The following is a 7539-nucleotide window of genomic DNA, read 5'->3' as shown; positions in this document are numbered from 1 at the left end:
CTACAAGGCAACATCTCAAAAGAGGTCTAATGTGTATGCCATAGCTCAACTATGGCAACCAATATAGTTTGCCAGGACAGTAAACATGAGATATTTCGTCGGGACAGTAAACACGTGATAGTCTACTGGGATGGTAAACATGGGATAGTCCATTGGGACCCTAAAAATGAGATAGTCTGCTAGGATGATAACTGAGGAAAATCATATAGACGAAGGAAAGATGGAATTGAATGAAAAGTGCAATTGTTGATGAAACAGTGGTTAGCCGGCAGATTAGTGATGAATTCGTCGAACGAGGCAAAAGAAATAGAAAAGGAAGCAGTCAGTCAAAAATAGTAATCCTGAAAGCTGGTAAGGCATATGGGTGGTAACCCAACAATAATAGGTCATGTGAAATGACGTGCTAGTATTGCTTGGTTTTTAGGAAAACGAAAGAGGTTTTATCCGAGGACTTCATATAAGGATCTGACATCAAGAAATGCCAAAGGGCGCTCAAAGAAACCCTATAGGTTGGAGATTTATCATAAGTATGCCGGTTAGTCTGTAAAAAGAAGGGGTTAGTTAGAACCCATTTATAGAAAGAGTTCCAAAAAGGGATACACCAAGTAATAGATATGTTTTTCAAGACTATTCATCTTTAAGAGGGAAACTATTGAGGAAGTACTAGCCAAATGGCTAGTTCTATAGGGAACCAACATATAAGAGAAACCATGAACTCAAATGACAGTCTGTTGGTACTATAGGTCAAAGTGGTCTACAGTAGACGGGTTACAACCAATTAGGACTTAGTTCTCCAAAATGGCATGGGTTCTCATTAGATAACCTAACGGATGGAATGTCAGTAAGTCTTCCAAGACTATGGTAAGCAAAATGAGTCCGCCAAGAATTAATAAGCTATGGAATGTTCACCAAGGTGGACATAACCAAAGGGGACATTAGGAAGGTAGGCTGAAAGAATACCTTATAAGAACATGGTGAAGGAAGAATCCAACACTGGCATAAATGAATGAAAGAATATAAGTACAGTAAGGACAAAGACAGTGAATATGGTGTGACACCCGAGGGAACATAGAAAATAGTCAAAAGGTTATAGGATTTAACAAGGGAAGATTGCTTAACAGTCTAACCACAAATAGATGAGCTCAGTAATCAAATTAGAGACTGTTATTTCCAGTTAAGGGAAATTGTCCCTAAAATGAGTAGGGAGTCAAACATATTTAGGTTCTTTTCATTTACTACCCCCATAAGACAGGGTCTATGTTTGAGTAATTCAGTAAAAAGACTCACTAAGTTCTTTTGAACTTATAGAATTTTGGCTTGTGCTTGTATGACTAGTGGGTGATTAATGAACTTGGGAAGGGAACAAGCTAGATCATGTTGGACTGAAGATAAATTTCAATTTAGTGTCATGCACATAAGAAAAAGGGGGTACCTTTAAAGGCTTTGACTGGGGGTCAATTACATTGTACTTGAGTAGATCTCTTTAGAGCCCGAAAATTTTGAGATAGTAAATTTTCATTTAATTTAAGGTTTTTGTTGTAGGAACATTTATTGTTAAGAAATAAAATCAGTCTTTAAAATTTTTAAGTAAAAAAATTGTGTTATACAATTCAGTTCATTTGTGGCACCTCGTATCTAGATTCAGAGATCGAGTCGGGTGAGGGTGTTACATTATGATATCAATTACTGATATACACTATATAAAACTTTGAAAATAGATAATAAGACAAGTCAGTTTATTCCTTCATTTTTTTTCATTGTTCTTTACAAATTATATGTTTCAATGGTTCATAGATGCATTCTTGACATTTTCCAACCTTGAACTAGTTTTTCCACCATGTAAACCATAGTGATGGTGCTAGAGAGGGTTGGTAGTGGCCTTGCTCTTCCCTCTCCCTCAAAAAGTAGTAGAATTGCTTTAGAGCTCCTTTAAAAATTGTAAGAATATAAATTAGTACAATGGTAAAATTTCATTTTAGCCTCCTGAAACATTTAAACTTTACTTCCAGCCCCCCCAGGAAAAATTTCTGGCTTCATCCCCGATAAAGCATTATAAGTAACACTAAACATGGAGAAGAAAAACTCAAAAGGGTTAACCTACTATTTAGGGCTTGGACTTGGCAAAATATTTTCACATTGGGGCCTGAATTTTTTTTATTCATGTTAGGCCTTGAATTTGGTAATTATTTCCATATTGCGGCTTGAACTTTTTTGTTCAAGTTAGTCCTTGATAGCCCTAAAGTTCAAGCCTAAATGTGAGAATAGTTGGCAAATTGAAGCCTTAATACAAAAACAATTGTCAAGTTTATGGATTAACTTGGATAAAATAGTCCAGACCTAATGTAGGAATAATTATCAAATTTAAAGTCCAACTTAAAAAAGAATTAGAACCATAAAAAGTTAACAAATTCAAACTCGAAATAATAATTAAATTCCTAACTAAAAAAAGTCACTAACAACTTTAAAGAAACACTTAAGAAAAAAAAACTACCACCAGTTGCAGGTAACTAAAACTGGAACCCAAAAAATGAACAGAACTTATCATGAGCAGTTTTGTAACACCCCTCACCCGTATCCAACGTTGGGATATGGTTCGAGGCATTAACGAACTTAAACATTCACAACAACACATAACATATTACCAACCATGCATGACAAACAAGCATATGCACATCACCAATATCAAACAAAACATAAATAGCTAGATTTATAAGTCAGAATCATTAGCTCACTAAAGACCAATATATTTTTCCAAATTATAATAACACATGTTATAAAACTAGGTCCCTATACATGCCACTCACTTGATAATTCTAGCATATGTGTTTATACTGTCAAGGTGTTGGCTTGATAGTGTGATGCTGCCTCCGACGATCTCCAACCCTAAGCTAACTTGACAACACTAAAAGAAATGGAAAGGAGGGGGTGAGCTTTATGCTTAGTAAGCTCGCATGAAATAATAATAAGCAATTTACTAACATGCTTTCCATAGTAAAACTAACCCAATGTACATTTACACATGTTCTGGTTAAGCTACTTTCTTGAGTCATAGTCACTAAATCATTTATATTTGGAGTTACGGAACTCAAAATTAAGATCTGTAAATTTTCCCAGAAACTAGACTCATATATATTTCCACCATAAAATTTTCATAATTTTTGGTCCAGCCAATAAGCACATTTTATTATTCAAATTCTCCCCTATTTTGCTATTTAACATCTTTGACCTTTCTTCACTAAAATTTATTTATCTCATAGTACGAGACTCAGAAAATGTTCTTGTTTGTTTCTATTAAAAGTAGACTCATAAAATATTCTAATTATATAAATTATAACCCATAATTATTTTTATAAAATTTTTAACAATTTTTCCAATTCAGAACAGGGGATCTCGAATTCATTCTGATATTGTCTTACAAAAATTAGAATATCACATAATATACAACTCTTTTGCTTCCCCTGTTTCCTTTATATGAAAATATACTCATTAAGCTTTAATTACATAATTTATTTGAGATTTAATTCAACTTAAAAAAATTTTGGTGAATTTTCAAAGTCACACAACTGCTGCTGTCCAACACTGTTGTACTACTAAAATTCACTCTTACATAATTTCACTTAATCCATTTTGTCTTATCGAAGTTCACTCAAATATCGAGCATATTGCTCAAAATTTTCTTAAACATGTACCTGCACTTATTCATCATATAATCATGTTCACATGTATTTTTACTTAATTGATTTTCCCGTTGAACTCAGCGGAATAATAACTGATACTCAGTTGCCTGCATATATTTTCACACTTGTAGCCAAAGCTATCTGGTACGCATAGTAGCCTGCACTTAGTACTACACACGTGACCTACCCATCTGATACACGTAGTAGCCTGCACTTAGTACTGCACAGGTGATCGAAGTTATAAGGTACGCATAGTAGCCTGCACTTAGTACTACACACGTGACCTCACAATAGATCATTCGTATCGTTTTTATTCCGAAGGCTCAACCGGGAAATTCCTCACTTTCCAACATATTACAATTTATTCATAGTCCTTTTTCAATTTGCAATTTACAACAAATAATCATTCTATAGGCAGCCACATTTCATATGATAACAAAATATAATAAAATAAAAAGAATCGATAAAATATTTACGTACAAACTTACCTCGGATAGCCTACTAATTAGTCACACTATTCATATGGGTCTAAAAATCATATTTTTACAAATTTTCATTTTGACCCCTAAACTTTTGCATATTTACACTTTTTCCCCAAGGTTCCGAAATTAAAATTCTTCCTATTTTCTTATGTTTTATGACATGCTGATCATTTTTCCCTTCTATGGAAACATCGAATTCTCACTCTAACATGTACTTATGAACATTATGTATTTTTACCGATTATACCGTTTTACTCGTTTTCACGTAAAATCGCTTAGCAAAAGTTTAACACAATTTCAAGCTTCATATTCTACCATTAAACATCAAAATACATGCATTTCATTGATGGATAAATTTTTAAACATAAATCCTAGCTCAAAATAATGGTAGAAATGAGTAGATTACCAGGATTTCAAAAATACATAGAACATTAAAAACGGAGCTCGGAATCACTTACTTTTAAGCTTGGAAGCTTGGCCAAACCCTAACCATGGCTGCTCTTGGTACATTCTGCTGTAGCAAGAAGAAAGGGATACATTTGGAGTTTAAAATTTGTCTTTTAATTCATTTTACCCCTAAATGAACAAAATGCCCTTTTTACTATTCTTTCAAATTTTACCCAATCAAGGCCATTTTTGTCCAAAAAGTTATACAATGGTTTAATTATCATTTAAGGACCTCCCATTTAAAATTTCATAACAATTTGATACCTCTAACATGTAGAACTCAACTTTTGCACTTTTTACAATTTAGTCCTTTTTACTAAATTGAGTGCCCAAACGTCGAAATTTTTGAACGAAATTTTCACAAAATCATTTTGTGAAATCGTAGATCATTAAAATATAATAAATATGAAATTTTCCTCATCGGATTTGTGGTCTCGAACCACTATTCTGACTAAGCCCAAAATCAGGATGTTACATTTCTTCCCCCCTTTAGGGATTTTCGTCCCCAAAAATCTTACCAAAAAAGTGGTTTTGGTTTTTCACTTGGATTTCTCAATCCTATAATCGATGTCAAAGAGCTTTCACTCAGGCTAAACTTTTATTACCTGTCTCTTTAAATTTTACATACAAAAATCATAAGTGATATTCACTTTACAATACTTTTACTGAAACTTATTCTCTACTAAAAAGCTTATGTACTCAAAAGTCTGATCCATACCATTATGTTACATATACATTCGTACCCAAATCCTTTTGTATTCGAATAGTAAAACTAGTCAGTTCATCTTAACCTCATACTCTTTATAATTTCACACAGTCCAAGTATTTGTCAATTCAACCCTCAGCTACTTTTTATTTCAAGCCTCTTCTGGCTTTCCAAAGAAATCATGATATGAAACTCGGATCTCAATCCGATTAGTGGAGATTAAAATTCCATGATATCCAAAATTCATAAAGACACGAAATTCTATGAATCTGGTGAGCAAACATTCGAGTATACCGGCATAATTTACACATCTCAATATGTTTAACAACGATACATATCACTTTCCTCTTTCAAGGACAGGAATGATCTAGACAAGAAAATCCATATTAACCTTTTCTATTTCCATTCTAATTCTGAAACGGCAAAAATAATTCTGATGATTCTTGCTATACATCTTTAAACTTTCAGCATTTCAAGAATTTGTACTCAAAGATAAACAATGATCGTTTTAGCATTTTTTTAATACCCAGATTATCTTTACATTATCAATATCAGATCTTCTTATTGTATATGATTCTTCTAGGAAATATACACTTCTTAATTAGACTATTCGTCTTTTTACCCGTGAAGAAATAAAATCTTGTTCTCAAGTATGCACATCTCATTAAATTCTAGACATATACTCCATATAGATTGAACAATCAAGTAGACCTTATTCATCCGTAATTGATATTTCAAGAAATTCTCTCTTCTAGTCAACAGAACGATTCAACATGTATCATTCCAAATTCACTCATCATACCAATCGAATACCTTAACAAATGCATTAACATATGTAATACTGATACCTCAACTGAATACATTAACTCTGATTATGTAACACCCCGTACCCGAGACCGTTGCCGGAGTCGGACACGAGGGGTTCACAGACTAAATTCGCTTACTATCACAGTCCATTTTAAATTTTTCCAGACAGCTAGCTAACTGTGTCGCTGTCACCTTAAAAATCATATCTTGAGTTTCACAACTCGAAAATCAGTTTCGTGATTTTTCCCTAAAACTAGACTCCTATTTCCATCTACATATTTTTTTCCAGAATTTTTGGTCGGGCCAATTAGTACATTTTATTAGTTAAAGTCTCCCCTGTTACAGGGTGCGACTACACTGACCTTCATGCATTACAATTTGGATATCTCCCTGTACAGGGCTTCAATACTGATGACATTTGTTTCTATAGAAACTAGACTCAGAGAGGAATCTATAAATATATGGCATGACTCCTAATTATATCTGGTTAATTTATAATGAATTTCCAAAGTCGGAACAGGGAATCCAGAAACCGTTCTGGCCCTGTCTCACGAAAACCTAATTATCTCTTAACATACCACTCATATGACCGTTTCGTTTCTTCCATATGAAAGTGGATTCATCAAGGTTCATTTAAATAATTGATTCACTATTTAATTCTATTCATACTATTTTTAGTGATTTTCCAAATCTACATCACTGCTGCTGTCAGCATCTGCCTTTAAGGTAGACTTTACCTATTTCATAGTTTCCATGATTCAACTAGCCCTTTTAGCATAAATAGCACAAATTATGATAGTGATTAACCATTCCCATGGCCAATCCTTGTTAAGCATATCCACACCTCTCAATAACCATATCCATACCAAATGATTATAACATTATGCTCAAACATATATAAGCCATTTTCGCATGGCTATCCAAAATTATACAAATCCAAAGGGTCCATGACCCACTACAAAAAGGGTAGTCCTATACATGCCATTTTCAGAGTTCAACCAAAAGTGTACCAAAAGGGCTTTGATAGTGTGGGCGACTTCGACTTCAATAATCCCGAGTCCGATAGCTGACGAACCAAAATCTATAAAACAGAGATTCAAAGAACGGAGTAAGCATTTAATGCTTAGTAAGTTTTAAGCAAGACAAAGTGTTCTCAATCACTATTATTGGTCATTCATTTCAACTGTTCGATGAAGTTAATCTAGAGCTTCATCTCGATCTATAATATCATTAAACGCAACACTTGGCTGCCACATATATACTTTCGAATAATAATGACCTAGATGGTCAAATATTTCCAAAGCACATTCTTCATCGATTTTCAACTTTCAATAATCCTTTCCACTTGTTCATAATCACATCCATACTTTTAAGTATTTCAACATGACAAGTACTAAATTACCATAGGCACATAAAGAAC

Source organism: Gossypium hirsutum, chromosome A01 (genome assembly GCF_007990345.1).
Source record: "Gossypium hirsutum isolate 1008001.06 chromosome A01, Gossypium_hirsutum_v2.1, whole genome shotgun sequence".
NCBI lineage: Eukaryota > Viridiplantae > Streptophyta > Magnoliopsida > Malvales > Malvaceae > Gossypium > Gossypium hirsutum.
The sequence above is the reverse complement of the archived record's forward strand: the minus strand, read 5'-3'. Positions refer to the sequence as shown.